The 21884-nt window shown below is 43.6% G+C and overlaps 1 protein-coding gene and 2 long non-coding RNA genes across 4 annotated transcripts in view; 1 reads left to right on the top strand and 2 right to left on the bottom strand.

Annotated features, from left to right (window-relative positions):
- Positions 1 to 21884, bottom strand: part of RORA (RAR-related orphan receptor A) — a 583196-nt gene that overhangs the window by 132923 nt on the left and 428389 nt on the right. The window lies entirely within an intron of this gene.
- On the top strand, positions 736 to 13510 carry LOC106725210. 2 transcript variants are annotated; one of them, XR_001361079.1, is made up of 4 exons: positions 736 to 2452; positions 7820 to 8060; positions 8973 to 9030; positions 12936 to 13510. It is a non-coding gene; the product is annotated as an uncharacterized LOC106725210 (long non-coding RNA). The 2 variants fall into 2 exon arrangements; XR_001361080.1 differs by lacking the exon at positions 7820 to 8060.
- On the bottom strand, positions 3386 to 19831 carry LOC106725211. Its single transcript, XR_001361081.1, has 3 exons — positions 19820 to 19831; positions 8214 to 8216; positions 3386 to 3837 (listed from the first exon to the last, which is right to left on the bottom strand). It is a non-coding gene; the product is annotated as an uncharacterized LOC106725211 (long non-coding RNA).

Genomic DNA, 21884 nt, shown 5'->3' with positions numbered 1-21884 from the left:
CCTTCCTCTAAGCTTCCTTTGGAGCACAGCCCAATCTCTGTACTCTTCCTCTCTTATCTCTGCAAAATGAATGCCTCAGGAATGGGATAATACGACATTGAACTTAGATAGCCCCCTTCCTAAGAGAGTTCAGAGGTCTCTGAAACTACAGGTAATTAAGCCTCCTGGCTCCTGTGAGCTGGCAGAATGTGTGACCCCAGCCAGGCAGAGTTGAGTATTTGTCAAAAGGCAGGTACCGGGGGTAGCAGTGCTTGGAGACCAAGTCCCTAGGTTCAGATTTTCTATCACCCTTCCCATTTTACACAAGGGAAAACGATGGTGTGCAAGTGGGTAATTTCCTGAAATTGCTGAGTAATTAAGAGAAACCACGATTAAAATCAATTGCCCAACCCAAGTCTTGTATGCAGTTTCTTCTATCCTTCTCTTGCCCGAGAAGCAGATATAAAGACCTTTTTTTTAAAAAAAAAAAAAACAAACCAGGGGAACTTTCCTTTAAATAAGACTGAAATTCAATTTCATATGCTGCAAAGAGTTTCAAAACATCATTTACCAATGATCTTCAAATATTCTTCCTTCTCCCCATGGCCATGAAGTTGGAGACTGAGAGCCCTTATCAAGGGCTCTTCAAGGCAAAGTAGTCATTAAACACACAGGCTTTAAAATATATATTATACTAAAAAACATGAAAAATACCCCAAACTTTGAAAATATTTTAACACATTTTATTTCAGTCTTTTTCTAATCATAGGATTATTGCTATGCATAAGGGTTATTCTGTTATGCATACACTTTTTAAACTTAATATTACTATGTAAATATGTATCATGTTGTTGCATCTAGCCTAACTTTATTTTAAATATTATATAATACAAATCATATAAACAATTTTTATCCCCAACTTTTAATAAGTGATACTCTCTGCCTTAGGGGACTGGATATGGATAGGGGCCTTTTTTTTTTTAATGTAGTATTGGTTTTCTGTAGTGATAGTGTTTTTAAATGACTAATTATTTCTTACTGTTATAATAAGAAAAAAAAACAAAGATATAAACCACATACACTCCATTAAAAATCACTTCAACCTGAAATTTTAGGAGGCCATTTAGCATCACCTCCTAATTGCACCCTCCCTTAGTCCTAACACTGACCTACCTGAGAAATTCAATACCCCTTTGGTATTCCAGACATTTCTCTTTCTGAGAGAAGTAGTGCAACCAATTTCTTTTAACCTCTCAAAATCCCAACTTTTTTTGTAATTGTTGAAGCTCAGGTATTCTTCCCCACTCCACTCCCCTCCCTATTAATATCAGCTTCTTTTCATTCCCCTCTCTTTGTTTTTGGCCTTACTAATTCTGACATGACTTTTTTTTTCTCATACTCAACTGAATAGAAGAGACAGATTTGGCTTTGGTTCCAGAATGATGTTTCACAGAAAGTCAACTCTTGTTTCACATACTTGATAAACATCTCACTAACTAATTTCTTGCTGTTTCTAAGCCATTAACATTTTGGTTAGCAAGTCCAGAGCCCTTCAGACCCGTTTGCCTCCTACACAAGAAGTAAGCTAGTGAAACCCAAGGAGTACAGCCTGGCCCTCTTACAGCTTCTCTGTAATGGTTTTTGTCACCTGGGCCAAGCTGCCGCCACCATGACTGTGCACATGGGGTGCTGCCTCAGGGCAAGTGGAAGAATGCAAATATCTGTGGCCCTCACACTGCAATTTAAGAAGAGCTGTTAGCTTATACTCTTCCCATTTATTTCTCTTCCTAACCACCGAGTCTGAGGATAAGGTACTATTTTTACTTATTTCCAGTGGAAAGAACATGAAACCTTAGGGTGATAGTGGCATATTGCTGAATTATGTGTTTTAGTCTGACTAGAATAAATTAGACTTTTGGTGGAGAGAGGGAAGAAAGGAGAGCAAGGAATCCAAAGAAAATCAGGTGAAAAAGCTAGATTTTCCTAGCTCCTGGGTTCTAGGTATGTAGGAAAAAATAGCCACAATTAATAATATAGTAATCACACGGAAGGAAGTATAGTCATTGATAAGGTATTTCTTCCCAGACATTCAAAATCTGGGTACTCGGATTTTAATTACATTTCTCTCTATTGAGTTAAAATATGCTGTCTGCAATTAGAATGTAAGTACAAGATTTAAAAGAAGAAGAACACGTTTAAAAGGCTTTTAAAAAGCAATCAAGGCTTCTTGGACAGAGATCCTTTCATTCAAGGATGCTATGTAGCATCGCGGAAATGAATCCTCGACTTGGGCCCTCTACTTTCTTAGAAACAGAAACGTGCTTAAACTGTTAGGGTGAATGAGTTGGGCAAAGTACACTCTGCATTTTGCTTTAAATTTTAACTAGACACAAACCAAACAAAACCTTTCACTTTGAACTTGGCTTTGAACTGAGCCTGTCCATCTTCCATCCTCTGCCGGAGTCAACTTCAGGTATGACTGACTGAATTTTCGATTTCTTTATTTTCAGATCTGACTCCCTTGCTGGTTGTGTAGTGGTCATGGGGTTTGTCATCCTAAGAGTTACCATTTGAAACACCAAAATCTTTTTTTTTTTTTTTTACATTAAACATTCCCTCTGTCTATTTCTCAAACGAACTCCTTGAGGGAATGTGTTCTGTGAATATCTGGAAGCAGTCTACAAGAGTGAGGGCGGGAGGAGCATGTCCTGGTTCTTCCAGAGACCATTCCTCTGCATCCTACAGGAAGCCTGTGTTCTCCTCGTCAGGCTTATCTTCTCCAGCTTGGAAGGACAGATGAAAAGAATCCTATCTTCCCACTCTCGTGAGGGGAAGAGATGTGGTGCTCATGTTCTCTGGCTTTTGCTTGACCAAGTGGGGGAGAAAGGTAGAAAGAGAAGGGAAGACTAAACCTTGAGAAAGGAGAAGAAGAGAAAGTAGCTGCCCACGCCCAAATCACCTAGCAATCTGTACTTTTGAGTAAACTGATGCACAGTTAGTGGTATTTCAATGGGCTAACAAGTAACCAATTGTTCCTACCCTCAAGTAGAGTGCAATCTAAGATTGCTAAAGGAAAGGAATGCCTACCATTGGTTCTTTTTTATTATTGTAGCCGTTTGTAGGGGAGATAAATATTTTTCCTCTACTCATCTTAGGTTCTTTCAGTGCTGGGGTCCTGCAAATTAGACTGACACAAGACAGATTCACAGGGGAAAAAAACAACAAGTTTCTTAACTTATGAAGCATACAATACATGGAATACTCAGTGATGAGTAACTCAAGGGAATGATCAGAATTTGGGCTTCTATAGCATCTTTGCAAAGAACAACAAATTTGTAGAGAAGGGACTTGTTCCAGGCTCCCAAGGGCAACAAAAGTGGGAAGGTAAATATATGGGGGGAAATAATGGAAGATAAGGATTGTTTTAGCAAGATTTGCATAGATTCCTCCAGTTCAGTTTCTGGGCTGATAAGAGTCTAGAGTTGTCTCTGGTGGTTAAGAATCATTTTGCCCATCCTGGAGGAATCTATGTTGGTTGTCCTGTGTCTGCTATCTCTCAATTGCATTCACCTCAAAATAAGCCTTATACCAGAGTGGTATATTTGTGGGTGGCATACTCTGAACTGCTTTAATTATCAACTTTTCTTTCATTTCAAAAGGTTCTAAAAATAATACATTTACATGGTAGAATATTTGAAATTTAGAAAGAAGTTAAAAGAAGGATACAACAAGCCCTGGATGAGTAGCTCAGTTGGTTAGAGCATCCTCCCGATACCCCAAGGTTTGGGTTCATCCCTAGTCAGGGAATATACAAGAAACAACCAATGAGTACATCAATAAGTGGAACAACAATTCGATCTCACTCCCTCAAATCAATCAATAAAATATTTTGAAGAAATAAACAAAACAGTACACAAACCATTACCAAATCTTATTAGTCATATGCAACCTCCATTAACATCTAGAAATGGTTCCAGTATATTTTCCTATGCTTTTTAAAAATCTTCACATAACTGGGATCATTCTGTACAAAGAATTTCACAAACTATGTTTTTGTTCACTCAATCAAACATATTTTCTCATGCCATTATTAATTCTTTAAATATTATTTTAATAGCACTATAATTTTCCATTTTATACCTATACTATAATTTATTATAATTTTCCTATTATTGGATATTTAGGGACTACTTAAATGTTTTTTTTTTGTGTGTGTGTTCATAAATCTTAGCATTTCAAATTATTTCCTTAGTATAATCTTCTGAAAGTAGAATTACTGGATCAAAGAGCATCATATTTCAGGATTTTAATACATATTACTGGGAAGGGTGTAACACAGAATATGAATGTTTTTCTGAAGCTCTGGCTGCATTGATTAATGTCATTTAAAAGTCTTTGCTATTTTGTTAGGTCCCCGTTAGCTTTGTATTCATTGGTGAGGCTGAAAAGTAGTTACTGTATAATTAGCTATTTGTATTTTCTCTTACATAAACTGTCAGTTCATGACCTTCATCTATTTTGTCATTGATTTATAATAACACTTTATAAATTAAGGCCATTAACTTTTAGTGCCTCAATTTTGAAAAAATACATCTGCTTACCAGTTTGCGTTTTGTCCTCTGATTTTGTTTGATTATTTTTGACATATAGAAATTTTGTATTTCTCTATATTTTAATTTATTGACCTTTTACTGTGATTTCTTCCATTGCTTTAAAACATAGAAGATCTTTACCCATCTAGATTAGATAAATAAGCAAAATATATATTCTTTAGTTTAAAAAATAATATTTCTGCTCAGAGAGTGTGGCTCAGTGGTTGAGCATCAATCTATGAACCAGGAGGTCACTGTTTAATTCCCGATCAGGGCACATGCTCAGGTTGTGGGCTCGCTACCCAGTATGGGGCATGCAGGAGGCAGCCAATCAATGATTCTCTCTCATCTTTGATGTTTCTATCTTTCTATTCCTCTCCTCTGAAACCAATAAAACCATATTTCCTTTATCTAGCACTTGATTTCTTATATGGTATGACAAAAAATTTACCCTTTTTCCTGATAAGCTAACAATATCACAGTCCCACTTGTTGACTGCTGTTTACTACAGCTTTTACATATATTCTGTATATAGATATTCAAGACTATTCTCACATATGCGAGATTACGTTTCCGGGTTTTCTCTCTGTTTCACTGATCTCTTTTACCAGTAGTTTTTCCACCTTTAATCCTTTTTGTTAAAATAGAAGTTCTTTTAGCAATTATACTGATTCTTTCAACTTAACAGGTGGTCCACATGACATACAAGAAGGCTGCCTAAAATTACTCGAGGAAGAGAATGTCAGCTTTGAAAGGTTTAGGTCTTAGGTGAGAGCAACACCATGTTAGCTTTTCTTGTGTCTTTGACAGGTGGGGTTCATGTTATGACACAGAAAACCAGAAAGGCCTTCCGGGTTTCTCGATAGTGGTAGGACTAGTAATATAAAGAAGAATTAGACATCTCTTTGTTCATCTCAAGAAAAGAGTATTTCCTGTGAGGGGATTAGACATTTAATGTTGAAAGATCACCTCTGCTTGGGCTTCTAGGGTGTCAGTAAAGATATCAACCCATGGATCTACAGAAAATTGCTGGAAACTCACAAAATGAAAAATAAGAGAAAGCCCGAGTTAAAATGTTCCTGTTGGGGTTATACAAGGGATGGGCCAAATAATTTTGTTTTGTTTTTAAACCTTGTTCACAGTGACTATCTTAGGATGATAGGGTTATGGGTGACTTTTAAACATTTTAATTGTATTTTCATTTTCCCCATAAATTGCATAAAAGCTTTTTTCTTCTTCGTAATAATAGTCTGTTAATTGACTTCTGGAATACAGTATTGGAAGTTTTGGTCCCAAGAAGTGAAATGGTACAAAAGTGGATTTTCTATTTCTTCCTCTTTTCCTGCATAGACACGGCGACACTAAAACTCATCTCATTGGAAGAGATTTTGTGAAAAGGAGACAGGCCATTTCTAAACCAAGTATTTTTTCCTCTGAATAATATTTAACCCCAAATTAGTTTAGGGACTAGAAGAAGGTATGAAAAAACTACCTTTTGAAATTGCTATTTCTAAAGTGAATAGGAATGTTTTCCAATAGCTTTTCCCCCTTTGCTGACTAAGGATTGATACATCTTGCATGTTAAAAAGTAGAGTAGTCTAAATAAGTGCTCACAGGCTACAATCCCTCTCGTGTGCTCCCCACCTCCCCCACCGCCCCAGAAATTCCCTTTTTTGTGTGATACAGTTGGTGTTATGTTACTGTCTTAAAGATTCCCATTTTTTCTTTAATGGTCTTTACTTTCCTCTTTTCTGAGCTCTTCTTAATTGTTCTGCTTTTCATTAGTAGATAATTCTGTCTGGTTGACCAGCAGTGATGAGGGTCAGAGTCATGGGCAATATACTATATCTGGTTTGGTCTGGCTCCAGAAAAGCTAAACTATGCCCCAGCCTTGAATTAGTCACTTAAGTAGAAGGGATAGTCCGCCTCCATGGCAAGGATTTTGTCATAGTAAGCACTTGAGAATACCTGCTGCAATTTGTCACTCCCCACCCCCCAAGCAAGTTTATCTTTGTTCTTACACCATAAGCAGCACTTTGTATTTCTTTTCCATGCCACATTGAAAAGATATAAAAACCAAGCGCCGTACATATCACTTAAACACATAAACAATTGGGTAATAGTCCATTTCCCCCTTAAACCTTTCATGCTTGTTTTCCTGTCTTAGAATAACACTTAAAAGCCATCAAAGTGCCCACAGTGCCAGCAGCTCTCACGTCGTCAGGGCGGGGAGTGGGGGCGGGGGGAGTGTTGAGCATGCGAAGCCTCTGCTCCCCAAGGGGCGGCCATGGGATTCTTGGACGGAGGCTTCAGTGGGTGGAGAGCCCTGTGAGAGGCAGGAAGCCTCCTGCGCTCAGACACTGTCAGGGCCAATGTGCCTGTCAGGAGACTGCCTGTGAGATTCCGAACATTGCAGCCGTAACAAACATTGAGTTGGACAGATCCTCGCCACTACTTTTTCCTGCTAAATATAGGTAAGTTGTCATCGGGTTGCACACGCAATTTCCAGCTACAGCTCCTCAGGAAGGGAGGCGGGCACAGGGGCCCATGGCTCTGGTGGTTACACTGCACAGAAGGGAGCGGACCCTGGCTCGGGTTGTGAGGGGCAAGGGAAGCAGGCAGAATGGAACTGGGTCTGGGAGGGGGGTCAGCTTAGTTTTGGTTAAATGTAATGACACATGGGGGGATCTGTAGTAAATAATGGTATTGGTTTAACAACGCATCAAGCAGCAATAACTTGGAAGAAAAGATACCTAGAAGGAGCCCTATCGCAGGAGACCCTGCCCAGGGTTCCTTCTCCATCACACTTGGGAAAACACAATGTGGTATAGTGGGAAGAGGCTATGAGATATGGCATCAAGTCCCGAGTTTAAATCCCAGCTTAATCTGACCAAATGTTTGATTTGGAGTAAATTACTTAACTTCTCTGAGGCCACCTCTCCCCCCCATCCCCCATCTTCACTAAAAATGTCTTTATTTTTTAGAAAATGAATTCCAGGAAGGTTAACAAGCAATACCCAAGGGTATAGGTGCGCAATTGGATGTAGTCATTTAAAGCATTCAAATAAGAATATGGCAACATAAACATCTGGAAAGCATCTCTTAGGGGTTCAAAATAAAATGTATAAATCGGGGTCCTTATATATAAAATGTCAGTAAAATACTATATCCCTCACAGTGCTATTAGGATTAAAGTACATGGCACTACTAAGAGCCCAACTTTTCTTGGTCTCCGTCTTCCTTTTTAGGCGAATCATTATAGTTTCCTTGGACTCTAATTGTCTCTCTCCTAGCAAGTCCCATTGGTTCTACTTTCAAACGACATCCAGAACTTGGGCACTTCCCTCCGTCCTCATTGCCACCATGCCAGCACAAGCCACTGCCATCTCTTGTCTAGGCCATTACAACAGCTTCCTAACTCCTTCCTCTCCTTCTGTTTATAAAGCCTGTACAACCCACCTCTGCACACAGCAGACATATGGTTTAATTGTAAGTTAAATCATGTCATTCCTCCACCTAAAACCCTCCAGTAGCTTCTGACTGCACTTAGAATCAAACCCACACTCCTCACCACAGTCTTTGAGGATCCAGGCGATCCCTCCCCTGCCTACCCCTTTCCTCCTTGACTTCATCTGCTATCACGTTCTCCTACTAATTTTTCAGCTGTACTGGCCTAATTTTACCTTCCAGAACACAACAAGTCGATTTCTACCTCAGGGCCTTTGCATTTGCTGATCCCATAGTTTGGAAGAAGTTTCTTCGATATTTTGCTGTGATTGAAACTTTCTTAACAGTCAGATCAAATATTCCCTCCTAAGACTGGTCTTTCCTGACCTCGCCTCTATCACAGGCCTGTGTTATTTTCTTCACAGCACTTATCACTCCATGAAATTATTTCACATTTTGCTTCTCTGTTCCCCCTTGGGAATGTAAACTCCATGAAAGAAGGGGACTATCTTTCTCACCCCTGCATAAGCCTAGAATAATGTAGAGTAGGCATGTGGACAGCATTCTGTGAATGAACTCTCAACACACATGGAGAAAGGGGTAATGCTATCTTCCCGAACGTCTGTGACTGGATTTGAAAATCTTTCTCTGTCCTTTCCATTTCTAAAGATTCTCTGATTCCTTGAACAGAGAGTCCGAATCCCAGAATAATGTTAAAGAAAGACAGTTAGAAGATGTTCAAACACTCAAAGAGTAATCTGTCCAAGGTTTCCCAAATGGAGGCACTTTGGGTATCTGCTTTAAGGAAAAAAACTTGGACTTAAAATTTGCACATCCAGTATTTGTATGTAAAGGAATTGTTTTAAACTAATTAAAAATGGTGTTCCTTTAAGTAAACTGAGATTTTCTGAGCAACCCTATTTACCGTTGGCTTAGCACATCCTTTCTTCACAGGTCTTCGGAAGGAATATGACTCTGCGGCATAACACACGTGCGAAAAGAGACGGCTCAGGTGAGTGCAGGCCGCATGAATGGCATGTTCTGTCCACTGTGTTCTGTGCGGGTCAGACCACTGCGGGGCTGGAGTGTAAGAGGAACACGCTGGAAACTGGATCACATCCCAGGGAAGGAACTGGAAACCGTGTTAGGAGAAGAAAATGGGAAGCCTCACTGACAGCGGAGGGGACTGTGAGGCTCGGAGTTATTGTCAAATAGTTAAAAATTTTTCATGAAAAGACAGACTCTGCTGCACGTGCCATGAACAAACCTAGAACCGACGAGGAGAAGCTACGGGGAGGCAGGTTTTGGCTCATCAATGGAGGGAGTCTCCAACAGTCTGGCCTCCTACGTAAGCAAAGTCCTGGTTGGAAATGTAAGGGACAGGCGGCATCACCGCATTGCGGCAGGCACACCCGGGGGCTGCAGGCCGTGCGTGGATCCCCCCTATTGCAGGTGAGCAGCACGCACGCTCCTGGCAAGCCCTCGTGGAAATCTCTTCCTGCATGCTAGACGGGCCAGCGGGGCCAGTATTGTGTGACTTGAGGCTGCCATTGCTCATGACTTAGACTCAGAAGACTGTGAGTTTCCAAAGCTAACCTAGAAGCTCATGGACCCATGATTTTACGTTCCGACCTGGAAGCACGTTACTGCCTATTTCCTACCAAGAGACGTCTTATCTGGGAGGCTGAGCGGGCGACTGCGCTTCTTGGTGGACGCCAGTCTGTGTTCCAAGACGGCCCTGGGTTTAGGATAGAAGATAAGCTGGAGAGTTTAAGCGTTGGATTAATTTGTAACCTAAGAGCTATCTGGTTTTGGTTTTGTTTTTAACATCTTCCCTCTAGTGGGGGTAGGTGGGGGTACTGGTAACTCTCCACAGAAGCTGACCCCCCCTCAGCGACAGCCCCAGCCTGACCCCTCTTTTCTCCCTTCCTTTGCTTTTCATTAGAATCCCCATGAGCCCTTACATGCTTAGCATGAAAATGAGTCCATTTTATTTTTGGAACCCACAGAGGCAGCCCTGAGGGGAGTTATTGTGTTGCTTTTAGCAGCTAAACAAAAAGGTGTGAAATCAGTTGCTGGCTGTTCTAGAAGGGGAGAAAATAAATAAATAAGCTGGGCAGGGAGGTTCAGGACAGTGTGTGGCAACTTGGACAGAACCTCGTGTCCGGGGCTTCTCTGAGTCTTATTAGTAACCAGAGTGGCTGTGGGAATGTCTGTGTATCTCTCTCACCTTCCCAGGAAGTTACTAGCATAGCCCTGGAAGCCACTGGGATTGTTTTTTAATGATTCATTTTGAAATACTATCTCCATGTTGTGTTGAAAAGGACTTGGGGAGGGGACTAGTTTGAGAGAATTCTTTACAGCCCTTTGTAACATCCCCTGTACAGGGAGGTGCGGGAGAGAAGACCACTTTAGCAAGGGTTTTAAAGAATTGTAGGTGCCCAGGGAATAGTACTTTACCACCGGGCTTTAACAAGTTAATGCCATAACAGTGGTAAGAGACAAAGATCTGAAATGACAAAGATTTCTCAGGAAGTCTGAGGGTTTTTGTTTTTGTTGTTGTTTGTTAATCCTCACTTGAGGGTATTTTTTTCTATTGATTTTTCTTTTTGGAGGGAGTGGAAGGGAGGAAGGGATAGGTGGGTGGGAGAGAGAGAAACATTCATGTGAGAGAGACACATCGATTGGTTGCCTCTTGCATGTGCCCTGACCAACTGGGGATCGAACCTGCAACCCAGGTCCACGGCCTTAACCGAAAATTGTGACCCTTTGGTGCATGGGCCAACACTCTAACCTCTGAGCAACATCAGCCAGAGCAAGCTTGGGGCTTTTGCCTCCTGCTGATCATGTTCACTGGGAGCCATCTCCTGTTTTGGGGTGCTGAGGGCCCCAGATAATTCTTTTCTTGGAAGAGCACCATACTTTGAAATGTCTCTTTATTAGCAGGAGCAATTTCATTTTCAGTTGACATCTTTGTATGGGATTTTCTCTCTTTTTAAAATTATGGGAACTTTTTTCAACTACAAAATATTTAACATGTATAATAATGCAGAGACTTGGGAAATGCACATCCTATGCCCAAGATTTCACAATTGCTACTTGAATTCTTTCTGAAAGACAGATGTGATGTTTTGTCCTCCCCCCTCTCGTGCTCCTTTCCTCCTCTTTCCCTGTTCCACAGCAGGTTCGTGTCCTCCATCCTTGCCCAGTATGCAGGCCTGACCAAGGCCGCTTGGTTTAACGAATGTGGCCTTTGCAGTGTTTAGGCAGCCTGGCTTCAGTGGCTGGGGGCATCACAGTCAGTGGGCAGCAGCCCCGGGGCCTCTGTGATTAAAATGTCTTATAAGCCTTGAGTTATTTAGCATTCAGGGCAGAAGTCTAGTAAAGTCAGACACCAGGTTAAGACAGACCTTTTAAAAGTACTATGTAATTGATGAATTAATTCATATAACAGATAATACTGATTGCTCACTTATGGCCAGGGACTGTCCTATATGCAGAGATATGGCGAGTCCCAGACAGACAAATGGAAATCGAAACCACTGTAATACCAGAATTTCTCTTAGCAAAGGCACTGTCTTGGCTTAGGAAAATTCCCTGATAACCTATGACCTTGAAGATATGGGTGATAAGGACCAACAGGCACCATAACGGAGCTGAGCAGGATTGTAGGGAGAAGGAGGAGAGGAGAGAGGGAGGGGGAGGAGAGAGATAACTAGGAATCTCAGGGGGAGAGAGGGAGGGGGAGAGAGAAGACAGATGGCAGAGAGGAAAAGGACAAAGGAGGAAGACACATGGTGGCTCAGCTGCTGAAGGGATCCAAAACAAGGTCGCTAAGGGTCCACATGAAGTTTGTTTTTGTTGAAGAAGTCCATTGTTCGCTACCCTTCCTCTTCCCCCATCCTGTTAAAATCTTCAGTGAAATACAGTAGGTCCTCGGGTTACATCTGCGATCCGTTCCTACGGCGCAATGTAACTCGATTTTCTCCGTAAGTCGGAACCCACCTACGTAAGCACCTACGTCACTCACATGGAGCACATACACAGCAGTAATGAAGTGAAACAGTAAAAAGAAATTTAAAAGGAAGATAACAATTACTGACCTTTACTTGTGGTAAACAAATAATAAAAAACATAAAGCACATATGTACATATGTCGAAATATGTACATACGACGGAACTTTTTTTTTATAAATAAATGGGAGATGGCGACATAACCACAAAATGATGTATGTTGAGTCTGACGTAACCCAAGGACTGTCTGTAGATTTAAAAAAAAATCAATTAAAAGGTGGGTATCATATACACATTAGATATATGTATTTATGTATGCACATACACATACATGTACACATGACACATTCCTGTGTTTCACATATACTTTATATATATACATACATGTATGAATAACATGTATACACACATATGGACATATAACTACTATGTAAAGGACATCAGACAAACTGAAATGAATCAGTAAAAAGCAGAAATTCACTGCCAGGAGTGGCGTCAAACACAGCCCCGGTGCCTTCCCCTTATGCTCTCAAACCTTGGAGCTCTCAGAAATCCTGCCAAGGCTGTGGCCTTCCGTATGGTGGGGGGAAAGTTCATCGAGAGACATCTCAAAGGGCAGAGAGAAATAGTTTGTCATCAGAGTTGAGAGCTGAGCGTATTGTCTCAGTCACACTGTAGGTTACAGGGAACACAATTTGAATATGAGGGTGGATTCTGAAGTCATAATTTATCAATCCTCTACCCATAGTTTTCCAAATGCTCTTTTCCCTAGTTTCCAACTAGCGAACTCCTACTCATCATTTTCGATTCTATTTAAATGTCACTTTATCTGTGGGGCCTTCCCTGACCCCCAGGGAAGGTAAATTTCCTCTTCTCAGCTTCCAATCTCTCCATATATTCCAGCACATGGCATTGAACCTGAATACAACAAAGCAGACCTCACGATACCACTTCTGAATGCCCGCTGCCCAGCAGGACAGACGGCACCTTTGCTGAATAAAATCTGGGTAATGAGAAACTTCGATGTGGACACAGAGCTCCGGAAAGGGCAGAACTCCAAGGCCCTGAATGGTGGCACTACTGTCCCCCAATAGCTTTGCTATTAGATGCTATTTGTCTTGCCCCTTGTTCCCGTGTTAAGTAAGAACCCATTGCTCCCCAGAAGTAAAAGCAATGCAATCATCGTTTGTTTGTTTATTTATTCCCTGTGCCAAGACCCAGGGTGATGAGGCTGGATTGCACACGGGGCGTGGGCCTCAGTAACTGGGAAGTCTCACCCTGCCCGGCCTGTCAGGCCCGTATGTTTGGGCAAGTCGCATAGTCCCGGGGACTCTGTCTCCTCACACAGTGGTAATGACCGGCTTTATGGGGTGGCTGCCGGGCTTAATTAAGGATTGAGAAGGAGGCAGAGAATATAAAGTGCTTCATGCACGCAAAGGATTTTCTCCCCATATTTATTTTTGGACTCAGTCACCCATAGTAGTAAGTGTTTATGACCTGAAAGACGAGTCTAGCAAAAAAAAAAAAAATCTAACTACTATTTTCATTTTCAAGTGGCTCATGGATTGGGAAATGGACCACCTACTTGTTTCTTCTATTCCAGGATGCTCCGTAGCCCTTGCTGCTAACTTCTGCTAACTTCTGGCCTCAGTTTCAGGCCTCTAGCCTCAGTTTCCTTGACTACGAGGACTTTCTCTAGGATTCCTTTATGCTCAGATGTGTTGTGAGACCTGACACTTTGATCTCAGGGCTTGTACCCTCAAACCACACTCAGAAACAAGGTTCACGAATGGTACAAAAACGTCTGTGGGCAAAGCCCCAGGGGCTGGTTCCCGGAGCCGGAACACACAGGCACCCGTGAAGCCTTCACAGATGACACCACCGCTCTGCCTGGCTCCGCAGATGCCCACTGTCTCCCGAGCACCCGGCGTCCTCAGCAGACCCAGTGCTCCCGTCGCTGCCAGGCCTGCGGCTTCAGCGCTACTGTTTGCTGAACGACGGAGCAAAAGGACAACTGATCCTGAGGCAAGAGTGAGAAGGTAAGAGAGACAGCAAAACAAACCAGGACAGTGGCTTGGTTTACTGCCTTAAAAAGCCTTATTATCACTACCACCTTTTGTGTGTGTGTGTGTGTGTGTGTGTGTGTGTGTGTGTGTGTGTTTTAAATCACAGAGGCTGCCCCTGAGCTAGGGATAGTCAAAGACCAAAACTGTTCAGAAAGAAAGAAAGAAAAAAAAACCCAGTCCAATGTCGTATACCCCGAACCAGCGCTTCCTCGTGTGTTCAGTGTTCGCTGTTGAGAGAGGAACACAGGCCAGAAGATGCCCATTATGGACCCAGAGCCTCCTGGGTACCCTCAGCCTGCTGCAGCTGTCTGCAGGGCTCCTGGCAGCACAGCCCAGAGGCGGCCGGGTCAGCTGCAGCCATCAGGTGAGGAGGAGGAGTGACGCAGCTACTGCAGGCTGCCCGGCCAGGTGTGGCAGTGGCTGTGGAAAGGTGTGGGGCCACCAAGGCCTATCTAAGGAGGAGGGAGAAGCCAGGCCAAAGGGGAAGATGCAATGTTGACTTTGATTGGCTAACTGAGCACAAGGCCAACTGAGGGAGGAGCGGGGAGAGGGAGAGAAGACACTTTTGAAAGCATGATGGTATCTCATTTGTATGCAAGTGAGACACAGCCTTCCAAGTCCAGTCCCAGGAAGGCGGAAACAAATGGGAAATTGGATATGCAGTAAACCACATGCTACTTTAAATATATACAAACATCAGAGAAGGTTGGTGTTCACAGAATATAAAATATACCCTAATGACATCAATACTGGATGCATTGTTAATACTTTTTCTCAACTTCATTTAAAATTCACATGAAGAAAATGCAAAAGTAATATTTGGAACTTTAACCTTGGGGGTCCCCGTAGATCATTTTCTTTGGAAACATGGCTATTGGGGATGTTGAATGGTTTTGTTTTTGTGTTTTCCCCAAACTGAAGCATTATAACTGGCCTCCCGCGTGCCTGGAGTAGAATGTTCTATGGAAGCACTATTATAGAAAATGCCACATGCTATGGATTAAACGCAGAAACCAGCTAATCATAACCCAAGAAAGCGAATGTAGCCTGTTCTGAGAAGGACAAATATGTTCAAACATGCCTATCATGAAATGTGGTCTTAATAACCCTCTAAAAAATAGCCCCTCTGCAAAGAGAACTTATTATACCTCATGGAGGGGGCCTCAGTTTCAACTACAGTTAATTTTATTTACTTTGATGATGGAAACTAAAGACACTATGGGAACATCCTTTTAATTCTAAGCATCCTTTTCTTTGTTTGGCGGGGGAGGGAAGCTTTTAGTGATTCCATATGTATCCTTTGTTCACTATACGGCGGATGGGAAGAGTGCCAGGTAATTCCAGCACTTAAACTGCTACTGAACCATCCAGCTGTTAAAGGAGTTCCGATGAATCGTTCGCTCTAAAAGAGGTTTCTCAATCTGCATCCCACTCCGAGGTCAACTCTTGTCACAGGTGCACTTGGCCTCGAGGCACTGGTAACCTCAGAAGCAGACAGGGCTGCCAAGTTCAAGTTGCCATGACTCTGAACATAGTCTAACATTCCATTCCAAGTCAGAGCCCATAACTCTTGCGGCTGTTCAAATGAGGGCTCTTCATGGTCCCACGCTGGCTCACACCCACTGGCTACAGTAACGCAGCAGGTGAAGGACTTAAGTGTCACTAAGTCGGTTTCCAGTTGCTTCCAGGAAAAAATGAAATCCATGGCAGATAAGATGCTTGCATCTGACACATGGCAAATTTTCCCTGGGCTCACAGGCCACAGAGAGATCTGGCCATCTGTCATGGCCATAAGTGCTGTCTCCCACACTTGGAGGGGCCCCGAGACACATGAAACCTGGGGACATTAGCGTTTGGGAGACAAGGTACAGGAAAACACTCAATATGTCTCTGGAAACGCTGCTAAGCACCTCAGCCCCGACATGCCACTTCTTGGCTCTTCCATCTGCAGAACATTCTGTCTTAGGAGCTGTCAGTTAGCTCGACATCATATGCCAGTTTTATGGTGTTTGATACACATCTACAGAAAGGAGGCCAAGAGGAAGGGCTCACCTCCACCGCTGTCTTCTGCAAACCATCCCCAAGTGTTTTCTCCAGCAGTTGTTCTGGTCCATGGAACTGAAGTTTCCCGAATATTAAAACAACAAACAACAGTGCTAATGACCAATAGCACCTCGAGAAACAATGGAATAGCAAACTCACCTGAACTTGGCCTTTGTTTCTTTGGCAATGGAAAGGTTAAAAGGCTATTTTGTCACTTTTGCATTGTCATGTCTGTTGACATTTCCCCCTGGTGGGATCAAATCTTCCATGTGAAAATAAACCGAGAAACTTTCTGTTCACACACTTGTAGGTGTGAGTGCCAAATGACTCGGGGAGGGGAGGGAAGCACGAGTCATGGTACCTGGCCACATCCTTGATCTGTTGGGTCCTCAGAGTTAGCAGAACGTTATCTTTAGGATGAAATGGCCCTTAGAAGTGGGTATCGCCGGGCTCAGAACACGAGCAGCATTACTGAGAAAAAGCACTTTCCTTTTAAGCTGAGAAACCAACAGCCATGCAGGACAAGGCCTGAAAAAAAAAGTGGAGCTGCCACAAAACAAACAAACATTCAGCTCGGTTTCAGGAAGCTTAAAGAGGATCAAACAAGCGTTCCTCTATTGAAGTTATTCAAGAACATTTATGCTTACTTCAGCCTCACTTCCTATTTGTGCTGCTGGCTTTTATACATCGACCTCAGGAGGGCATTCCAACTTCAGGTTCCTCGCAAAGTACCTTCGCAAAAGGAGGCCTGGAATTCCCACCCCCGCTGGGGGTGGGGAAGCTCTCAGATCTGAATGTGCTTGCAAACCACCCGCTCTGTCCTTGAGGGGAGGAGAGCTCAAACACGGGAGATGGCAATTCCACAGGGAGAGGCCGAGGGAGCTTTCTCGAAGCGTGAACATGCCTATGAGGAGAATGCCTCTGTTTGTGGGGTGAAACCTGGAGATCAGAGAGCCTATTTGGGGAGCCCCAGTGAAGGCTTCCACTCAGAGGGAGCTTGCCACTTTCTGCTGGTCCCTGGGAGGACGATTTGGTACACAGTTGAATTTTTAAGCAAATTATCTTCCAGAATAAAGGAGGAGTTATGCCAACCCCTTGCAAACAATATTCTTGTTTTTAAAAATATATATATTTTATTGATATCAGAGAGGAGGGGAGAGGGAGAGAGAGATAGAAACATCAATGATGAGAGAGGATCACTGATCAGCTGCCTCCTGCATGCCCCACACTGGGGATCAAGCCCACAATTCTAGCATGTGCCCTGACCTGGAATCGAACCGTGACCTCCTGGCTCATAGGTTGACGCTCAACCACTGAGCGACACCATCTGGGCAATATTCCCGTTTTACAAAGCCTTTACTTTTCATTCTTAGTGTCATTCATGCTCAGAACAATGTTCTGGTTGGTGTTTTCCCCCCATTTGATGTATCAGAAAATTGGGGCTTGGTGATGAATTCCAAAGTTACACAACAAACATGGAGAAAAGCTAAGATGCAAACTTGGTTCTTCCTGCCTTAGTGCCTGAGCTCTTTCCAGCATGTCACATCTGCTCCTAACTAATTCCTTTCTTATTCTCATTGGTGGGTAGAGAGAGAAACTTCTGGAGAATACTAAAGAGCTCTGACTGGGGAGTGAGTGTGAGGCCGGAAATACTACCATTTTGGTCATTGTTACTCTGTTCCCATCTTTTCCTGGAAGTATACAGCAGTTTCCTTTAAACATCTGCATGTTGGAACTTGCTGATGAAAGTTAAGTTATATCCCACATATGGTACAAGTTCCCAGTGGAGAAGCAAGAAATGAGAAAGCTGCGCTCTCCAGAGTGTCCTGTCTGAAGGATGCACACACCCAACTCACCCAAACGCCACAGCTGCTCACCTCTGGAGGTGTCAGTAAGAACAAGTCTCCCGCAAGCCAGGTGTTCCTACTTAGTATCTCCCACTACATAAATGTCTGGCGAGTCAACATCCACTCAGCTTACTCAGGAGCTTAGAAGAAGCTTCCTACCTGGGCTGAATAACTTCCCAAGAAACAGCCTAAAGAGGTAATATGCAAATTAACACCCTCACAAGATGGCTGCCTATGACCAGGCTGGCAGGGGGGTTAGTGAGGGACAACCAAATGACTGAACAAGCAGGCTGTGTGGGGTGACCAGGCCGGTGGAGGGGGGGAGGGGTGAAGGGCAACCAGGCTGGCAGGGAGGGCACTTAGGGGTGACCAGGCCAGCAGATGGGGGCAGTTGGGGGTGACCATGCCAGCAAGGGGGGCAGTAAGGGGTGACCAGACTGGCAGGGGTGGCAGTTAGGAGCAACCAGGCCTGCAGGGAGAGGGCATGCAGAGGCAGTGAGGGGCAATCAGGCCGGCAGGGGTGGGCAGTTAGGGGTGACTGGGCAGGCAGGCAGGTGAGTGATTTGGAGCCAGCAGTCCAGGATTGTGAGAGGGATGTACGACTGCCAGTTTAGGCCAGGATTGGGCCTAAACCGGCAGTCGGACATCCCCCAAGGGGTCCTGGATTGGAGAGGGTGTGGGCTGGGCTGAGGGGACCCCCCTTCCCGTGCACAAATTTTGTGCAAGGGGCTCGGCCCTCGAAGCTGTGGCAGCTGCCCTCGACCTTTGCAGCCCCGGCTTCATATGGAAGGTCATTCAGAAGGACATCTGGAAGGTCGTTTGGCTGTCTGGTCTAATTAGCATATTACCTTTTTATTATTGTAGGTAGGTTTTGGTTATAAAAATATGCAACTTTTCTATGGTACAAAATTGCTGTGTACCCCTCCCTTACCCCTCTCACCCCATAACACCAATACCCTCAAGTACACAGGAAGTCCCAGGAGGCTTCTGGGAGCAGCAGCTTTCTGTACCTTCCTCCCACCCAAATCTTTTTGTTGTTGTTGTTGTTAATCCTCACCCAAGGATATTTTTCCATTGACTTTTAGGGAGAGTGTAAGAGAGAGGGAAAGATAGAGAGAAACATCAAAGTGAAAGAAACACATTGATTGGTTGCCTTCTGCATGAGCCCTGACCAGGGCCTGGGCCGGAGAGGAGCCTGCAACCAAGGTATGTGCCCTTGACTGAAATTGAACCCAGGACCCTTTGGTCTGCAGGCCAATGCTCTATCCACTGAGCCAAACTGGCCAGAGATCACCTGAATCTTTTAAAAAGTTGGTATAACATGTCCATAAAGTTGTCCATCCCTTCCAGAGTCTCAAACAATCATTTCAGTCCCCTAAATCTGAGGGAGATAAATTTATAATCCACTTTAGGTGTATGTGGGGAACCATAAATATCAGGCTTGAGTCCTGAGGGCTAGAATTTCCTGGCCCATTAAGCTTGTCACCAGGTGGAGAGCTGTTAATAGCTGATTGCAAGCTACATGAAGATAACCACTCGGCCAGGGGTTAAGAATGTGTAGCCCTGATCAGAGAGGGGGTCCTTTGGCCGGGCTCTATCAATCCACTCACCAATCCGTCCCTCCCTCCTCTGAGCTCAGTGCTTGCTAGGTCGTTATTACGTGTTTCCTGTGCACGATTGCAGGCTGCCTTTCTCCTCCCTAGAATAAAAGGCTGGGAGACACATGGAGAGAACAGGAGAGTCGCAATGAGGCAGACGTGGGTTTAATCCTTGCTCTGCCATGTGTAACTATAAAACCATGCACAAGTTACTTTGCCCATCTTAGCTCCACCCTTTCAGATCGTCAAATTAGTAAAGATAATTAATAGTGTAGGAGAGGTATAACTAGGGCCAATAGGTAGAGATTGTACGAAGATAGATTTCCTGCTTAGTGGAGAGAACTTTCTAAAAAACAGATTGTCTCAAAAATAGAATGGGCTGCCTTGAAAAGAAATGAGGAAGTAAGTACCCTCTCCTGCAGGGTTGTGCACAGGCTGGATGCTGGCGGAGGGTCCTGGGAGCAGATGGGAGTTCACTCTGGCTCCTGCAAATTTCCCTGCTAATCTTGAAATTCCAGGATTCTCTGATTTGCATATGTGTCCTTCCAGAAAAGCCGAGATAAAGCCTCTCAAAATCCCCAAAGGAGAAGACAAGCAGAAATGACATTATTTTTTTTTTCTCATTTTCATTTTCCTTCTAGAAAACTAATCCCTCCCATGTTTTTTCCCCCTCCACTCAATTACCTGCCAGAGAATCCCATTTTCACTGAGTGTACAGAACACATTTAACCGTTTTTGAAACACTTAACATGGAACACAAACTACATGGCTATAAGTTTTAATTACTTCCCACCACACAAATGGTTCGGTTTTTAGAAAAACCTAAATTCTCTATGCTGCCTCTCGCTCTCCTTCTCTCCACTGTCTCCATGTCTGACGAGCCCAGCAGTGCTCTCCCAGCTGCTCTCCTGCCGACTGAGCCATGACACCTGCCAATAAAAGTGATGACAGGCTATGATGTTCACCCAGGTTTCCAACAACAGGGTTCACTTCGTAATCACCAGAGGTCGGCCGGTAAGCATGAGCTGAGTGATGCTGGATTTCCTTACCTGAGATGCTACACGGAGGGCTTTCATTTCGACAGGTTATGAACCACTTTGAAAGTGAATTTTTTTTAGCTTCCCAGGGGAAATGACCTGTGAGCCTGCAGACAAATCCCAACGGATCAGGCGAAGCCCAAACCCCTGTTAGAGTGTTTGAGTTGCTTGGGAAATTGGCTGCCCTGTGTGAATCCTGGATCCAGGGTCATCCTCCGGGAGAGTGTGTGCGTGTGCATTTGAGCATGCCCAGGACGTGAAGCAAATCAGAGGTGTATCTGACAAGACAGCACCTTCTGTTTGGCCTAAGCGACAGTCAACAGCTGTTTCAAAGGGGAGGCGGGCTGCCACCCTCATCCCGTCACAAAATGACTGTCATGGATTACACACTGACCAGCCAGGTACTGAGGCAGTGGCACTTGGACCCACACACTTGGAATTGTGGGTAGTACCAAGCGATTTCATATATATGTGTGTGTGTGTGTGTGTGTGTGTGTGTGTATGTGTGTGTGTGTGTATAGTGATTAATTTATTTCAACTCTACTTCTTATTCATATTTTCAAAGGATGATACAGGGGAAAGATGAGAAGAATATATATATATATATATATACACACATATACACATAATGTTTTATCCTATGCATACTCATCTTCTCACTTGAAGGTAGCACTTCATAGCTTCTCTTTGGCATATCTGAATTGTCAGTATCACTAGCTCTCACACTTGGAGGTCATTATGAAGTAAAATAAAGGCGACTTGAAAAAAGGCACTTCGACGCTACGACAATTGATCTGATAACCAAGAGGGCTACTAAGTGACTAATGGGCAGGTAGTGTCTACAGTGTAGATATGCCAGACAAAGGGGTGATTCACATCCCAGAACGAAGCTAAATGGCCGAGAGTTCATCACACAACTCAGAACAGCATATTGTTTATTTCTGGAATTTTTTCATTTAATATTTCTGGACTGCTGTTGACCTCAGGTAACTGAAACCTGGGAAAACAAAGCCATGGATTGGGGGCTACTGGACTATCATCTCCATTTTACAGAGGAATCTTGGAAAGATTCAGTAGCCTGCCCACAGCCACGTTCCTCCCAGGAGGTGGTAGAGGCAGAAGCTGCCCCATGGTAACCCTCTGAGGCCTCTGGGTTTGTTAGGAGAGTCCTTTTTTGGTAACTTGCAATGAAGACTCTCATTGTATCTGCCTCTCAGGCCCTGTGTTAGCCACTTTGTCTCTTTTAGTTTTTGCCTCTGAT

Source organism: Myotis brandtii, unplaced genomic scaffold (assembly GCF_000412655.1).
Source record: "Myotis brandtii unplaced genomic scaffold, ASM41265v1 scaffold144, whole genome shotgun sequence".
Taxonomy (NCBI): Eukaryota; Metazoa; Chordata; class Mammalia; order Chiroptera; family Vespertilionidae; genus Myotis; species Myotis brandtii.
The sequence above is the reverse complement of the archived record's forward strand: the minus strand, read 5'-3'. Positions and strand labels throughout refer to the sequence as shown.